We start from the raw sequence: 18,957 nt of genomic DNA, 5'->3' as shown, positions 1-18,957 counted from the left end.
AATACAGAATGGAGTTCCATTCATTGAAAATTGAAATTTTACCTTTTTAGCAGGTTTCTACAGGCTTAAATTATTGTATTAACATCAAATTGCTATGGAATAATTCAATAGAACTTTAGAGTTGTTAAAATAATGGTTAAAGAGAATAATTTAGGTAATAGACTTTATTTAACACTTCACGAAGTAGGCAGTCTCCATTCAGAGAACCACAAAATGGGGCTGAAGGCAGGAAGCTTTTATAGAATAAAGAATAAAGGAAGAGAAAAATATAGAATATCTGATTAACTAAGACCACACAGTTAATCTTATTAACTAAGGCCCAGAGCTGGCTTAGGGTTTGGGTTTGGCCGACTGGATATATTATCTTTCTAGTCAAGCAGAACATTTATAGGGGCATGAGAGTTACCTAAGTTTCAGTTTGCTAACATGACACTCTGGGCAGAAGCATCTCCATCTTGGTCCTAGAAGGTTCACAGGACACACTTTAGCCATTATTTCCTTTGATTTTCAGGTAATAATTATTACAACAATAATATTAATAACAACAAAAGAAATAACTACATTTGGAACAATATCCTAAAATTTTATCTCGATTATCTCACTCATTACTTCAAAAAATCCAAAACATGAGTATTATTTAACCTAAAAAGAAACCGAGGTTGAGAGAGGTTAGGTAACCCAGCACACAGGTAATTATTTGCAAAGAATGTGATTCCAACATAAGCACTGTGCTCTTAATCACAATGCACTACTGCTTCCCAAAACTCCAAGTGCTGAAATTTTTTTTTACTATGATCATTTATTTGAAAATTAATCACAGAGAAAGAATTTCCAAGGTTATTACTCAACAAGTAAGTCCATAGTCAAACTGTTTTTTTGTTTTTTTGTTTGTTTGTTTGTTTGTTTTTGACTATTGGTTCAATTCTGCCCTGTCATTTTTACCTTCCTAGTTCAAGGAAGCACATTATGGTTTAAAATTCTTAACCTAAAATCCCCACACAAATGAATCGCCACCGTACACCTGTAAAGTGCCAAGCAAAGCGATTTCTAGGGTTTAAGGGTGAGAACCTCCTAAAATAAACAGAAGTGGGAAGTGACTCTGTCAATGACAATGGGTGCATCAGGGGTTCTCTAGCTAAAAAGCCTGACTCATACTTTGAAGCTGCGTTCTTACTCCAGAAGCACACACCTTTCTATACCTGATCCCAAATCCTCTTTCATGAGCAGTTAACAGCAAAGTATCATTTACATATGAGTGGGAGGGAGTAGTGCTTATTATTTTTGGCCTGTTCCTTTTGCTGCAAATATGTAAGAAGGAATGTCACTCTTAGAGGAAATTTATAGTCTGAGGCTCTGGTTTGAAAGTAATAAAAAATTCTAACAGAATATCAAACATATTCTACCTTTTCCATTTGTGGAGACAAACAGATTCTTTGAACTCACTGATTGACTTCCCAGGTAAATGAGTGGATGGTGCCGCTGGTGGTCATTATGGCCGCTCAGGCTTTGGAATGATTCCCATACTCCATACTCCACTTCCCCAAAGATCCTTATTAGACAGTAAAAATAACAGACTCACGAAAATCAAGGTGGACGGGAACTGTGTTTTTATTTCTGAAGAGGTATATGCCCTCTCTAGTCTATGTAATTATAACACAAAAACTAGGTTGTTTATTGAAAAGTCGACGGTGATACTCTTCGATGTTTAATTAGGACAGTCATTGCCATTTGCCTTTGACTGAGAGAACTCCTCTCATATTTCTGGAGGCAACTAAATCCCAAGGTTATATTAAACAATGCTTCTGAACTAGCTAAAGACAGCATGAACTCTAGCTATGTCAGGTTTGTTCAAAGAGCTCTTCCCGCAGCTCAACAGCAGGAGTGTGCACTGTGGCATTAGCAGCAGCGACGGAACGCCGCCATCACGCGCACACAGCTGTGTGAGGATGCACGGTAAAGAAATAAAAGGGAAGCCTTTTCCTGCTAAAGCCAGAAAGGAAATCAAAGAAGCTTCCAAACGTAGGATGCCCTTTCATTTTTCTATATTCAACTCTTTACAAGGGCAAATAGGGAGAGAAAGACACAAAATTAAATTTCCCAAATATAATAATTGCCCTGCAAATAAACCTGTTTTTTAAAAAACTTTTTAAAAATTAAGTTTATTGGGATAACATTGGTTAATACAATTATGTAATTTTCAGCTGTACATTATAATTTGACATATGTATGTTCTATTGTGTAACCTGTTTTTAAAAGAAGTCTTGGATCGTTCATTGAAAAAAGAACTCTTCTTTTATGTAAATTAAATCCAATATTTGTAATATCATTTTTATCACTAGAACTACTTACTGTGAATTTACAAATTGCCTTGTTAACTTTTGCTAATTAATTATTATAGCATTTGTTTTGATTTTAATAAAGATGATTTTTTTTACATGAAAATTACCCTTTAAGTTGTGATTTTTCCCTCTTAATATGTTTTGAAGCTGGTAATACTTTTATTTTTGAGTTTCCCAAAGCACTTACAGAGATTCTGTGTTCGGTTTACTCAGATTTGCAAACTTTGAGGTATACTTGGTCACTGTTACATTAAGTGTATAATTCTCAAAGTATTTTGGGGAGTTCCTTCAGTTCATTTAATAATGTTTCCAAAAAGTGTTATTTTAGGTATAGGGAGAAGTTTTAAGCAAAATGAACTTACTATGCAACATCTCATTGCTAGATTTTAACTCAGTTATAGTTAGGATAAGTTTATTTAGTTATTTTTGTGTGACATCTAGTCAAATACAAGGACAGTGATATGTTTTTTATGCATTTTTCAATAATTAGGATAGTTTGGTGGCCTGTTTCCTCCTAAAAGTGACATATTTATATGTAAATATATATACAAATATTATATATATTTTTAACCAAAAGATAGATAACCTTAAATTTAAGACAATATTTTGCAACTAAAATAAGTTATCAAGAAAAGTTTATCACCCCATAATCAACATTGCTTAAGGACGGATTTATAAAACACTTTAGGATGGATTTATAAAAACACTGAATATAAGCCCCACAAAGGCAGAGAACGTTGCCGTTGCCTTTTTTACTTACCAAAGTGTCACAAGTTCCTCAAACAATCCCTGGCATGAAGTTTGCACTCAATTAAATATGTTGAATTCAATTGCAGTTTTTATCATTCTTTTTCAGTCTGGATACAAATGCATAAGTTTTTGTGCACACATGTGCGCACACACACACGCACACACACACTCACAAAGAGTTAGAGCTTTTTCAACATGAATGACTCCTTGATGACTTGATGTGGCTCTAAACCCTGCCCTTTCTGACACATATTAGTTTTTAGCCTTTTCTTTATTTGTCAACTACTTTTATATCCATTTATTGACAATTTTGCTGCTTAAATAAGCCAGAATTGGTATCTGTAGCTTACGGCAAGGAATCCTAATAGAAATGTTAGTTTTATCTCAAATTATCAGTTTCATAACTCCATCCAATAAATTAAATAATCCAGGACATTGTTGAAAGGAGGGGTGTGTGTGTGTGTGTGTGTGTGTGTGTGTGTGTGTGTGTGTACACATGTGTGTGTTAGGGAAAGTTGTTGCTTTTTGTTTTGTTATTTCACTTTTTAAAGCCACCCAAATGGGATTATATTGCTTACACTACCTGGATGTGAAATAAGCGGTCTTACTGAATAATATCTAGTTATTGGTTAGACTTAGAGATATGCCATATGGCTGCTCATTAATTGTTCATAATGATGCTTTAACTACAAATAATTGAAATAACTGGGCCTTAGAGCTCTATTAATTCACCTTCCAATCACTCTAGCCATTCTCTCTGATTTCTCTTCACACATACACCCACTTCCTCAGCCAAGCTCTTCTTCCAGGCCAAAATTTTGGCCAGACAAGGGAGGAAGCAAGCAGTGGACCAAACAACTTCCATTTTCCTGTTAAAGGCAGCTAGCCATTCTCATTCCTGAGAAGTCAGTCGCACAGAAGGTCTCTGAAACCAGAATACTCAAAAGGCCAGTATTTCTTTTATGAGCAGAAAGCACATGAAGAAAGCCACATGGTCTAAATTCTATGCTTTTGGCACCGTGTTCTGCCCAGAAATCATCAAAGGCATTTTATACCAGGAAAGTAACTGCAGAACCTGCTGTGTGCACAGAGGCTGCGTTTTCCTCGAGTAACTGGATATCAGTATCAGGACTTTTCAACATTGGGTCATGACCCATGTGTGGGACTTAAAATCAATTTAGTGGACTGAAGCCAGCATTTTGTTAAATGTTACTTAAGTTTTTGGAATTAGATTCAGTTGCTCTGAGAAAAATATCCTCATTTCATTTAAACTTCCAAAAGTAGGCAAACCTAAAACCAGCTAAATGGGTGTTCTAAGCAAACAACACACAGAAAATGTGCTATGAAATCAATTTTGTAATCAATGATGGGGCTCACTGACATGTATTAATAATACTGTGTACTCTCCAGTAGCACTTTATTCTTAGAGCGGTTCTGGCCGATTAGGTGATAGACTCAGTTGACCTTCTGTGCTGCAGAAAGAGAGAATGTGCTGTGAACATGCAAATCTAATATTAAATTGATCGTCTTTTTATAACATTATTCATATTTTTGTGCCCCAGGGTAAATATTGAATTGCTCTTTCTAGGTATGGATCTGGTGGTGAGTATTGGGATTATCTTTATTCTACAAATGAGGTAACTATAGGATCAAGTGGGCTGGATAATTGGTCAAGATCACATAACTAATAAACAGAGAGACTTCTTATCACCACAATGCTACACTGCTTCTTCCAGAACCTGTGAAGTGATGAAGTCTCTAACCTTGAAGCAGAGCATGCTGCTCTACCCGGCTATACAGAATTGCTCCATCAGTGCTTCCTGAGCAAATGGTTTCTGCTCAGGAGCAAAGTAGATGGAGTGTGAGTCTCAGACATTTATTTCTTTGCTCAGATTCTCTTCTTACTGAGCTGATATCTTTCCAACTCCGTACACACACACACACACACATGCAAAGCCTTGTGTGGGGTAACAATAATTTAGAAAGTTTTACTGAAACTCTATCACCTTTTCTTTTTCATTTGTATAGTCTTCATGAGTTCTAACTCTCTTGAAGTATCTTTTGTCTTTTAACTCCTCTAATTAATTCAAAACTATTTCATTCCTACTTTCAGTCACACTGTTTTCAGTTATTAAACCTTCTATTTTGAAGTTGCCTACTTAAGACTGTCTACTGTAGCTTAAAAAAATTCCACAACTTAATGACACCTAATAGACTGAGGAAAAAAATTAAATCTAAACTATTGAAAACAGTCAACTTTATGTGTGTGTGTGTGTGTGTGTGTGTGTGTGTGTGTGTATATACACATACATACATACATACATATCATAAAATTATTCTCTGAGAATGCCCTGGAGAGCAAATTAGATAGATGGCTGGAGTTCAATAAAAACAACTTTGAAATACATTGGGACTGGGTTATTACATACTTCTGCTGCTTACAGCCAGCATATTTCCTCTTTATTGTAAATCCTAAGTTCAAGCTACAAATACTTCCTATTGACCTAAACTTAGTTGCATTTCAGGGTCCTTCCGTATTGACTGCCAGCTGCCTGTAATATCTGTTACAGGGATTTGGTGAGGTTTTATGATAACTCAGATTATTTTTCCACCCAAGCCATGTTTTACATTGAATAAGTGTATTTTATTTTATTGTGTTATTAAGATCCTACAGTAGTAAGAAAACAAAAGAGCACGAGCAGAGGGCGACATGGCACAAAGGTAATTAGCTGGGTCAGAAAAGCAAAAAAATCAGGTTCAGAGTTTTGTTTCTTGTTACAACCATTCCACTTCTTACCTGGCCCCAGATTCCCCCATCTCTGTGATTCTCATTCCCTAGTCTCCTTTTTCTTCACCACAGTCTTCTATGTATACTTTCTTTCCTTTCTTCCTCAATTTCAACATTGAGGTTGGAGCCGAGTAGTCCAAAAAGGGCTTGAAGTGTAACAATGAGCCAAAAGCAGAGAATAGCTCAGTGGAGTCCCCATTTCAAGACAAACATTCATTGCCATTTAAATTTTCTCAGCTATGAGACTGGGCAGACTGCCAGCCAACTGTGCTATTGTTCAGAAGGTAGGATCATCTCTATGTAAGGCAATATAAAATTGTAGATAAGAACTCCATCTTTGGAATCACATGGGCTGGGTAAAATATATTTTCATTAATTACTAACATTAATTACTTAAGTTCCCTAAACCTCATTTACAAACTAAGGAAGACGATAATATTTACTTCATAGAGTTGTTTGAAAATCAAATGAGGTTATAGATACAATATGTTTAATGAATGGCACATTGTGAGCACTCATACGTTGTTGGATCATTCGATGACTACTACTACGTCAAGGCCAAGTTGAGAGGTTTGAAGAGAGTAAAATTAGATAGAGCTGGCAACAACAAGTTCACTGCTGGAAATTATGGAAAACTCAGAGAAAGGTGATGCTCAGAAAAGATACTTGTATGTGGGCTGTGGGTCAGGTGATGTGGGTGGTACAAGAGAGCATTTGCACAAGAGGGGCTTAGAGAAAAGAGCCCTGGACTCTTGCTCCAGGTCACATGCTGGCTGGTTATACGATATGGCCTTTGGCAGGTCGTAGGCTCTCTGCCTCTTGCTCAACTCAGCAAATATAAAATGAAAAGGTTGGCTTAACATACCTCTATCACCCCTTCCAGCTGTCAGATATTGTGGCACACACTGGAAAATTAAACTTAGTGAAGAATTGGAGAATCCAGAGTCAGAGGAAGAAGGATTAGTTCAGGGTGGAGAGAATAGGAAGAAGAGGCAAAGTACTATGCAAAATAGGGAAATATGGAATATAGAAAGACCTAGAAGAAAAATAATGAAAATTGAGTGCAATTCCCCCCTATCTTCTTATATCCCAGGGCATTTGTAGAAGGAACTATGCCACATGGGGACATGGAGGGTATTTTCTCAAACAGTATACAAGAAGCTTCCCTCATACTACTTGCTCTAATAAAACACAATACAATTCTGTAGATGTTATATATGGTATCACCCAGTGGTCATAGGTTAAGTCACACACACACACACACACACACACACACACACACACACACAGAGGCACATACACATGTTTTTGGAAAATATACTATTACTAGCTCCAATTGACTATCCTCATCTAATAATATTAGACTGAATTAGTTAAATTGAATTGTTAAAACTTCTAGTTAATTAAATTTTCTATACAAATATAAATAGGATTTAATACTTCTATATAAGAGGTTCTAGAACAGCATTTAAAAATAACATCCCACAAAATAACTCTGAGTAGTTTTTTATATCCATAGCATCCTGTAGAAAACTGTCTTCTTGGAGCCGTTTAATTGCAATATTAAAACATCAACGTGTTCAACTATTTGTCTTTTTCCTCTTCTACTTCTTTCTCTCGAACAAGAAATAATGGCATTAGGAACACCTTAACATTTTCTTTTCTTCGTCTGTATTATATCTTCTTATAATTTTATATATGTATATATAAACACTTATTTTATTCATGTATGTGAAAGTATGTATATTTTTACATACCACTCAACATTCACACACTCTTCATCTGGCATCAGTTCTTTGCAGACAAATCCTTCCTGAATTTATAGATATTATGGAGCCCAAACTAAATCAAAGTGGAACACATGAACAAGGCTTAGGAAAATCAGCACAGCATATAATCTCTGACTATCTCATTAACAGATACATAATCCAATCAAATCGATGAGATATATGCTTGGACATTTGAACTTGAATGAAAGACTAGAACCACCTGTAGTCATCTTGCTTCCGAGAAAGAAAGCTTACCTGTGACATGAGCTAACCCAGAGAAGAAGGCTGGAGAGATGGAGCAAGGCATTAACCGAATCCTGTTTCCACCATGGGAGCCCTTACATAAAGCCTAAATGAGGCCAGTCTTACCCGTGGACTTTCCAACATACTTGCTTTCGCTTTTTGTTAATATATATATATTATGTTAAATGGATTTAATTTAAATATAATTTTTAAAGATGTATATATATATATATATATATATATATATATATATATATATATATATATATCCAGCAGTATAAATTCAATAAAATAGATAGTAATCTTTACTATTATTTTCTACTAGGAAGATATACTGAAATCTGACATTAAATCTGTGCACGCACATACACACATGAACACACACGCACACAAAGTGAGAGCTGACTTTGAAGTTGGTAAAGCCCTGTGATATTTTTTATTTCAAGTGTCAGTGACATTTTATTCTTTTTTTTACTAAAGCCTTGTAGTTGAAGTTGTCTATTCTTTTCAAACTAGTTTTTTTATAGACATCCCTATTTCTTAGCTTACCGATGAAAATTACAGCATTCCGAGGTATTCAAAGAGTGGTACTTCCAGAACATAAAGACCTTAGGTTTCAGGAACCTACATTTTCAGTTCATCTTTTTAACCAACAAGAGGTCTATTTTGCCAGTTCCGAAAGTTATTCCTTTTAAAGAAACTGCTCAGACTTTATTCCTATACAGTTTTATAAGCTAAGTATTTTTCAGGTGGATCCCAGGGATAGATCGCCTCAGATGGGAAAATTGTTCATTTTGAGAATTATCATGAGAACAATTTGCAGATGGTTTTCTCTCCAAAATTTAGTTCTTCCTGAATGACCTCTCTCTGGTGAATAACCCTATTTGGCATGTCCGTGTATATCTGTGAGCAAGCATACACATTTATTCAGATCTCTGGGGTGTCGCCAGGCACTCATCCTTAGCCTTCTTTCTCTTACTCTATGCCTCTCTCTGGGCAATATCATCTATTTTCACAGCTACAACTACCATCCAAATACTGATGCCTCGCAAATACATTTATCCAGCTCTTTGCTATCTCCCAAATTCAGTTCTGAAATTTCTGGGCTGTCCCAGAGGATACAAGACTAAATCAATTCAAAGCTGAATCTATCATCTTTCCAATTAAACCTCTCTCTATGGGTCATGCAATGTACTAATTTTCCAGCACTGCCATAACGAAGTACCACAGACTTGGTGACTTAAACAGTAGAAATCTATTTCTTCACAATTCTGAAGGCTAGAAGGTGTCAGCAAGTTTGGTTTCTCCTGAGCTTCTCTCCCTGGCTTGTAGATGGCCATCTTCTGGTGTCCTCCCTCTGTGTGTGTTTGTCTCCTCTTTGTTATGAGGACACAAGTGATATTGGGTTACAGTCTACCTCCATGACCTCCTTCTTTAAATTTAACTACCTCTTTAAAGATTCCAAATATAGTTATGTCCTAGGGTACTCACGTTTAAGACTTCAGTATAGGAATTTAGAGGGAAGGCAATTAGCCCATAACAGACAACATAAATAGAATCATTTTTTTTTTCCTGAGACAAATACCTATGAAGAGTGGTGGACCAACGACAGGGTAGTATAGTAGGGACAATCCCTCCCTGGTACAGTCAGTTATGGAGCACACTATCAATAGAGAAATTAAGCACAATTTCTAACTAAAAGTTGATGTGGGTTTTTTTAATTACTATTATTTTCATCACGTGCTGGCAAGTCTAAACAATGTCAGTGATCGAATACCCATCTCTGCAAAATTAATGTAAATTCTAATTAATTGCTGTGGTTACTCTTGGAATTTAATAATATATATGAAAATTTCAAATTAGCCCAGTGTGTGACATATTATAATAAATATTATATTCTTCATAGAAGTTCATCCAGAGAATCTCCAGTTTTGCAGTTGACCCTCAAAACATGTGGATTTAGCTACACATGTTTCTTTCAAAAGTAACTTTGAAATAGTTCAGAAGCCTCCAAGCTCACTTCGGTGTGTATCTTCAGTTCCTGTGATGATATATATTTCTGCATTAAAATAGTAGGTTAGACATAAACAACATTAGCATAGTGATTGTTAAGGCCAAGAAAGAGAACTTGCGTGCTTCAGTTCTTTCATTCTTGGTGATCACTAGGAGTTTTCATTTCTGTTAAAAGTTAAAAATATTGAAAAAAAATGTGAACTATGAGGTGTAATATTTTTGTTTGGAAAACACAAACAAGAAACCTTTAGTAAAATACATAATATAATTTACTGAATTTGAATAAAGACTTTAAAATTTAAATGCATTCTATGTGTTGTTCTGAAAGTGCAAATCAAAAAAATAATGACTGTTATCAACTGTTACATGATTATTACAGAATATCATCTTGTCATATAGAGGAGGAAGTCTTCAAAAATTATCTCCTTGGGTGTCAAGAACTCTAGATATGTCACTGCTTAAAAGATATTCATGATCCATTCCTTATTATCCCCCCTCCCACCATTTAATGAGTTATACATTACTTTGGATTCTGCCTTCGAAGCCCATATGATTCCTATTCCTTTTTCCTTGTCCTCACTCCATGGCCTTATTTCAAGTTCCTAACATTTTTTTTTTAATTTTTGCTCAGACTAATGCAATGCTCTTTTGTTTGGACTTCTGATCTCAGGTTTTGCCATATGTAACCATCGAAGAGAAGTGCTACAATGATTTTTTTCTTACATTTTAAGGTTACTTGAATAATTGTTCGGAGGGCTATAAAAGCAGATACAGCCAATTATGTAAGAGACAATAGTTGCAATTCAAGAAAAAGACGACATTGCTTTGGATCAGGGTGGTAGCATTGGACTTGGAAAGGTAATGATGACTGAAGAAGTTTACAGAAGATTGTCTTAGTTTTTTTAAGGCTTCCATAACAAACTACCACAGACTGGGTGGCTCAAATACACGAATTTATTTCCTCATGATTCTTGAGGCTAGAAGTCTGAAATCAAGGTGTCAACAGGGTTGGTTTCTTTTGAGGGCCTCTCTCCTTGGTTTATAAATGGCCACCTTCTCCCCTTGTCTTCGTATGGTCTTCCTTCTGTGTGTGTCATGTCCAAATTTCCTCACTCATTACTAAACCACAGATGGTTTTGAGGAGAGATGTGGTACATAGCCTAATAGACCACAGGAAATTAAATTGTCACTAATATTAATCAGCCTTTCTCAAACTCAGAATTTAAAGCCTTAAGCTATGGGAATAAAATGCCTAAGAATTATTGACCCTTCACATAACTCCATACTTATATTTTTGCTAAGACTTTGATCCTCAACTTTTGTTCCAAAGCACTAAGAGTTAATAGGAGTCCAGCACTGGCCATTAGTGAATGGACTTGCTTATAGAATAATGCAACAGAAGAGGCATTGCTCTCTCCTCTCACTCTTCCACTAAGCCAGTTGCTGGCTTTAGCTGTCATTTCCAAGGACCACAAGATCAGCAAGGATTATGTACTCAGGACTTCCTGACTAATAGCACTGAGAATCAATAAAAAATGATTGGTCATTTAGCATAAAATACCTTGAGATAACGGGAAGTGTTTCATTTGGTAACAGCTCGATTTTAAAGCTCTCATTTTTCATGTAGCTTGTTGAGATATACCTAAGGAGTTGTCTCTTGGATGACTGCATATATCATGGGTCAGAGGCAAGCATTTATTTTGATATCATGGATGCGTGATGATGCTTTGGAGATGTGGCTCAAAACGAACAGCTGCTTGCAGTCCTCATGGGCCCTTCTTCAGGTTTCAGAACTGTTGCTAAGAGGGCGTTGGTGAATACAGATTTTGAAGACTTCAAACTTTTGCCTTAAAACTTTTCAAAGCATCATCTATTACTTGTCTTCACAAAAACAGTGGGCTCACAAATGAAAGTGATGATTTATTTTTAAACAAGTATGACAGAGATGGCTAGACATTGTTCCAACATTCTGTTATTAGGAGAACCTTACTATTATTTATTCCCTGAGTCATCTTAGCCCAATTTTTCCAGTCCAGTAGACTCTATTCCCAGCCCGCATATATGGAAAAGCTCTAGAGAGACGATGTGGTGAAATCCAAAGAGCAAAGGCTCTGGAATGGAAAGCAGCCCTGAGTGAATTCTGGCTCTGTAACTCACTAACTCTGGAAGCCTTGGGCAAGTTATTTACCTCTGAGCTCAGCTTCCTCACAAAAAGAAACAATGATGCCACAGCCTTACAGAGTAGTTCTGAGTCTTAAAACAATGTCTATTAAATTTGGCTGTCACATCAAAGGCATTCAACAAGTACAGATTATTGGTGTTTCATTAAGGTTGTAACCTCACTGTCCCAGCTTTTACAGGGCAGTTCCGGCCTGGTAGCCATCCCAGGAATCGGGTGGAGCATTTCTTTTGGCAGGGCATCCCTCTTTCTCTTCAATTAGGTGAAGATAGAACAGGCTACAGAAGGGTCATTCTGCTTCCTCTAGGTAATAAGTTTAGTGATGCTAAATGTGAAAGTGCCATTCTTATTCAGGATTTTTTTTTATATAGTGTAAGTATCCTGTTAGCTTCCTTAATTAGACTTACTTAACTCAATGCAACAACCATCCATTGAGTGCTATCTTGTCTCAGACCTTTGTTTTAATTGGTGAACAAGACAGACAAAATTCTTGCCCTTATGAATCCTTTTTCACAGGGTTTAGATAAACACGAGCAGGCAATTTAAAAATGCTGCGAAACATTCTACCATAGAGAATATAGAGAATACTATATGAACAAAATCTCAGATCTAGGCAAGGAGTAGTGAGTAGTCAAACAAAGGATAAATAAGAGTTAAGCAGGAGAGTTAAGCAGGAGTGATGCAAAGTGTTGGGGTAGAAGGAACATTATTCCAGGATGGAGCAACAAAGGTGGGCTGAGTAGGAAGAAAACGATGAATAGAAGAGCCTGAAGAGTCCTGTGAGGAGATCCTGCAGGGTGTTTTGACTCAGGTGTTTGAAATGTAACCTAAGAACAAAGGGAAACCACTAGAGAGCTTTCGGCAGGGGGACAATCAGATCTGTATTTTATTTATTTGTTCATTTATTCGTTTGTGTGTTTGTTTGTTTTATGGTAACATTGGTTAAAAAAATTCTGATATGTTTCGGCTGTACATTTTTTTTAGCAGTAAGGCGTATATACGTATATTTACATTGTGTGTTCCCCTCCCATCGTTAGATTTCTTTCTGTAGTGGTGAGAGGGAAAGGGAGAGGTAGACGGGGTAAAAGGGTCAAATATGTGGTGGCAGACAGATCTGTATTTTGAAAAGATCACTATGACTGTAGAATGAAGAACGGATTCAATTAGAGAGGTGGCAATGGGATCACGGAATAAAAAGGAATTTCTGGGGAATATCCATCCCTCATTATGCATAAATCTTAGCAAATTTCACCAAACACTTAAACATTTCAATTAATTAAAAACATACATTGTGAGTTTCATTTTAACTGGCAAAGCATTCTCGCACAAATAGGCTCAAGCCAGGGAATCACTTATTCAAAAAATCTATGCCAACTGCCATGTATGAAGCACTGTAGACTTACAAAGTTGAAACTGCCAGTCAGTCAGGTAGAGCAACTGTGACACATAGAAAAATCGCTGGAAAAGACAGTAAATGTTCTCTGTGCTATAAATAACAGTTCTCACCACATATTGATCAAATAAATGAAAGAACACATGAATTGATGATGTTAGCTTACGTTAGACCTTCAAGAATAAAGATGGGAGGGAAGATCTGATACGAAAAAATAGAACTATCAATGCTGAGGCGACTCTGTGAATGAAAATACCAAGGCAGGAAAATGAAGAATAGAGAAGAGTTCTGCTCAGTGAAGCATAAGCTGCATGCACGGGTATGCGCTGATGGAGTAAAGAATAACATAAAATGTGGATAAGTGTTGGAATACAAAACTTTTGGAGAAATGAAGATTTTCAGATTCTCTTAAAGGGGAGACACGTTGGAGATTTCTGGATGCAAATCCGGGTAGATAACTCAGAATTAGACCCATCACCTTAATTGGTTAATTTCTTCTTTTTTCTCTTTTGTGCTTTTCATCTCTCTTCTGTCCTCTATGTTCTACTCCGCTAGTGTCCATGTGTGTGTGTGTGTGCATGTTGCCGAAGGTTATCAGGTTTATAACATTGACTTTCCTTTTAGAGATTGTTTGCCCTCCTCGAAAATCTTTATGATAAGTTTCTATTTACTTTGAACTTTCTTGTCTTTGCCTTTTTTTTTTTTCTCACAAATACTTCACTTCAAACTCTTCCATACTTTTTGTCATATTGTGTGGTTTGCAACTTTCTTCCTGATCTGGCTGCCTCGTGATGGACGTAACTCTGCTATGGAGTGTAGGCTGTCATTCACTCTTCAGGGCATGTTCGCCGCTGCTTCTGACCTCAGCCCTCTCCACCGACCGGCACTTCCCAGTGCAGGCTTCAATCTCTCATCTAGAGCAAAAGCTGCATTTCACAGTAGAGGAAGCTCAAAGAATCTTTAAGCAGGATTACAGTAGATTCCTCTTTAATGGGAACTACAGAGCAGCAGAAGGAATTTAGACTCTTTGCCAATAGTGCTCATTGGACACACGGGACCTGTTATAGGGTACCTCTGTCATACGGGACTACCAGATTGCACTTTTGCCTTGCCCCTACTCATATCAAGTATTTCCATCAAAGAGGGGGAAACCCTCTTGTGGTATGGAGATGGAGTAGAAAAGGGACTTAATATTATCTAACCACTTTCAAATTATACATAGTGAAGCTTCCTAGTCCATGAACTACATCCCTATTACAGAGCTTTACAAATGCCATTGGTTCCGCAAAAACTTACTTATAATTCACTATGTGTCAGGCCTGGGGAATCACCAGCAATCAGGGAAGATATGCTCTCTCCTCTCACAGAGTTTATGGTTTAGTAGGGGAAACAAGCAAATGAGACCAAATTACAATGTGTTGTGAAAAGCGCTCTGGTGGATGAGTACAGACGGGGTGCAGCAGGAGCAGATGGCATAGAGGTCTAGAGCGTGAGCAGACAGATGGGGTCAGAATTCCAGCTCCACTGCTTCCTAGCTTTGGGAACTTGGGCATATTATTCAACCTCTCTGTGCCTCAGTTTCTTTATCTGTAAATGGAAATGAGAAAATGCCTGTCTCATGGGGTAGCTGTGAGGATTAAATGAGAATCTACGTGGAAAGTGCTTGGCACAGGCATAACACGTAGACAGTGCTCAACAAATGTTGGCTAGTTTGGTATGTTTATTTGTGCTCCGGACACATTTATTATTTGTCCAATCACGCCAAACCACTACCTAGATCCCCAAAATTCTGTCTTCATGCATTTATTCACATTGTTCCCTCCACCTTAGCTGCCCTTTTTCTCCAACTGTGTATTAAAATCCTACCTATATCTATTGGTTTCCTCCTGCTGCTGTAATAAATTACTGTAAACTAGTTGGTTTAAAATAACAGAAATGTATTCTATTATAGGTCCGAAGGCCAGAAGTTTAAAATTAAAGTGTCAGCAGGGCTGCACCCTGTGAAGGCTACAGAGGGACCTGTTCCAGCTTCTGGTGGCCGTCCACATTCCTGGATTTGTGGCCGCACCACTCCAATCTCTGCCTCTGTGGTCATATTGCCTTCTCTTCTGTTGTCTGTCAAATCTCTCTTTGCCTCATCCTTACAAGTATACTTGGCATTAGATTGAGTAAGACCCATCTAGATAATCTAGGATTATCTCATTCACTCAAAATTCTTCACCTGGTTATATTATATCTTTTGCTATTTTAGGTAATGTTTACTCTTTTAACATATAAGGCAATAGTCATAGCAAATAGTCAATAGCAAATGGACACATCTTGTGGGGCTACCATTCAGCCAACCAGACCATCTCTTGAACCAAATAAACACCACTTTCAGCATGAAGCTTTCTCTGATAGTCTCCAGCTTGAAGTCTTTCCACAACCTGAGAATTCATAGCACTTTACCTTCACATCTTGAAATACCTTCTTATTCCTTAGCCTTTAAAGGTAGTCATTTTTATGCAAAGGAAAGCTTTTCCACCAAACTTTTTATATGGAAAGCTAGACTAAAGAAATTTAAGTTTCCTTCCTAATTAAAGGGTATATATTTCTTTGCTTTAAGTTCTTTGACTTTAGGTACCATAGTCATCTGATGACTACCAAACACTTCAGCATGTGGTAGGCTGAAGCCAGTCTTCACTGTATGGATGGATCGCTGAATAGACAGATGTATAGGTGATTGATTTTTTTTAGCTTTTGAAAATAATTCTGTTTCAGAAGAATTCAGAAGCAAATATATTTTCCCACAATATTTGAAAGGGTGGTCCTGTGAAGATGCAGTCAAATAGAATAGCTTTCTGACATTATGCTGCAATCTTTGGATTCCAAATAATTTCTCCACACGTCCTCCAGAGCAGGAGATAATTCACCAATATAACATTTTCTCTTCATGTCATGTGAAATGGAAAATGCATGCTCTTTTTCACAGTGGCTGGAGACTTCTTTTCCTCTTGGCCAATACTAATTAACACCCTAGGCATTGGCTTAGAGTAAGGGAGGTCCACTTTGCAGTCAGCAGGACACATAACCGAATCACAGGATCTGCCATACTGCCGTGCTAGCTTCTAATTATCTACGATCGTGTTGGAGCCTGGAGGGTAAAGTGTAGTTATAAAATATGATAATAAAAATGTCCTTGGTTGGACTATCATTTGTAAACTGCAAGCAGTGATTGATCTGACAGGCTAAACCACAGGCCATCTGCAGTCTGTGTAAAGGATGTGTCCAGCTTGAGCATCAGACTCAGGCTACTCTCCCACCTGACCTTTCACTTGAGTAGTTGGAAGGAACATAGGCTTATGATCATGCTGTAGTCTAGTGGCATTTCCACTAGTAAGCTCCTTTGGTGAAAACTAAGCATGCTGATCTACAATCCTCTCTGCTAACCAAGGTCTCAGCAGCTGAGGGACCATCCGATAATTGCCCAGTCGTTGAGTTTAATCCTTTAGATGTATTAAACATCTCAAGAGGGAATATGGAAATATCAGTGAGGGAGATGTTACTAGAATTCTGGGAGGAGCTCCGTATTGAACTCTAAGGACTCAAAGCTGGAGAATCTGACCATACCTATCAGGATGGCATCAGTAAGAGACAATGCCAAAAAAGAAAAAGAAGGAAGAGGAAGAGGAAGAGGAGGAGGAGGAGGAGGAGGAGGAGGAGGAGGAGGAGGAGGAAAAAATAGAAGCAGCAGCAACAGCAACTTGGATCACCTCTGGGCAATGTGTGCATGTGCCTAACTCCTAGGGAGGACAGAGCCAAGGATTGAGCTCAAGCACTATTTCTGCACTCAGTTTATCGCTTTGTATATAATTCCCTATCCTCTCTCACTGTTTTTCGATGACATATATTGTTTTTCAATACCTGTTAAGTGATGGTCAATATTTAATGGTTTTTTAGTGAAACAATTCTTTTTTAAGTAAAAGGTGTTTAGGAACATAAATAAAAAGAAATAGAAGCAAATAGAAATAACACAAAACTCTCTTCAAAAATTAAAATGTGGGGAAATGGCAATTTTTTAAAAAAGAAAAGAAGAAAGATAGATTAACTCGCTAGTCTAACTCTGCCACTGACTGTGGCCCTTGGAATAAGTCGCTTACTTTCCCCACAACTGTGTCTTCTTCAAACATATAAAAAAACCATTTCAGATATTTGCCATGTACCAAGAACTGTGCTAGAAAACATCATAGGAGCTAACATTTTATGGAGATCTGCCTATGTACCAGAAATGATACCCAGCCTTCTATAAACATTATCTCGTTTGATGTCACACCGACTCGATAAAGTCAGTGCTATCATTATTTTATTTTATGGAGAAAGAAACTAGTATTAAACAGTTTTCACAGCAGTTAGCTATGCAGCAATTATTCAAACCAGCCGTTAGGCTCCAAAACCCTGAGCTAACACTAACACAATGGACTACCTTCCATTGTTTCAGCCTAGGACAGACAATTAAGATCTCGTTGGGCAATAAATAGAAAAAAAAAACTGAGAAAAGAAAACGAAAAGAAGAGACATTGATGCACGTTTTGGTAACTTGAAAGAAGAGAGATCAGTAAAAAAGATAGAGTGCAAAGGAAGAGGAAATTAAAACTTGTATAGATGGTACTGTATGAAGAGTCAATTATAAATTCCACCCAAGGATACTGAATATTCCTCTCATATGTGTAATGATTTCCCATTTATTAGTTAGGTCTATGCATGAACTCCTCCAGTGCCAGCAGGAAATCTTCCAAAATATTCTCGATTATACCATGGCCCAGAATGAGTAACACAGTCACACGAACACATCGCTAAAAATGTACTCTAGCCTTCACAAGAAAAGATGTTTGACAGCTTTGCCTTAACTATGTGACAGTTCTATATTCAAGGTTTGCATCAGAATATTTGTACTTTTCACTGGGAACAGATGGACCATCAGTTTAACCATGAAAATGAACCCAGGCATAGCAGCCAAAAGTACAGAATAGAAAGAAGATAAGTAGCAAGGGAGAGTAGGAGGTGATGGGTACTGGAGCTAAGGGACGCTGCACACATTCAACCTACTTCTTCACTCCCCTGATTGTTTGTTGAGAATTTCAAATTAGTTTAATATACAAGACAGAAGAGCATTCTCTTTATAAACTATTCCTCATTTAAGGCCCAATTTAAACATTATCTCCATACTAGTCCTTCTCTGGCTAAAGAACTGATGAGTCCCCCAGTAATTTGTAAATTATATTAAAGAGCTTATAACAATTATTATACTTAACTATACATTTACAATCTACCTTCCTGAATGGATTATTAGCCCCTGATACATTCATGCTATAATAAAAAGAATATGGATGCTAAAGTCAGACAGAATTATCCAAGGTCAGAAGTTGAAAAAGGTAGAGCTAAGATAGTTAACCTTTAGAGCCTTCTTTTCCTCATCTGCCAGTTGGAGGTGATAATAATATCTA

At 37.1% G+C, this 18,957-nt stretch overlaps 1 pseudogene; it reads left to right on the top strand.

Moving 5' to 3' along the window:
• Positions 1-1,835: 1,835 nt before the first annotated feature.
• The window catches only part of LOC118602961, a 32,101-nt pseudogene continuing 14,979 nt past the window's right edge, over positions 1,836-18,957 (top strand).

The sequence above is a fragment of the Rousettus aegyptiacus genome, unplaced genomic scaffold (genome assembly GCF_014176215.1).
Source record: "Rousettus aegyptiacus isolate mRouAeg1 unplaced genomic scaffold, mRouAeg1.p scaffold_m13_p_5, whole genome shotgun sequence".
In the NCBI taxonomy this organism is placed as follows: Eukaryota; Metazoa; Chordata; class Mammalia; order Chiroptera; family Pteropodidae; genus Rousettus; species Rousettus aegyptiacus.
The sequence above is the reverse complement of the archived record's forward strand: the minus strand, read 5'-3'. Positions and strand labels throughout refer to the sequence as shown.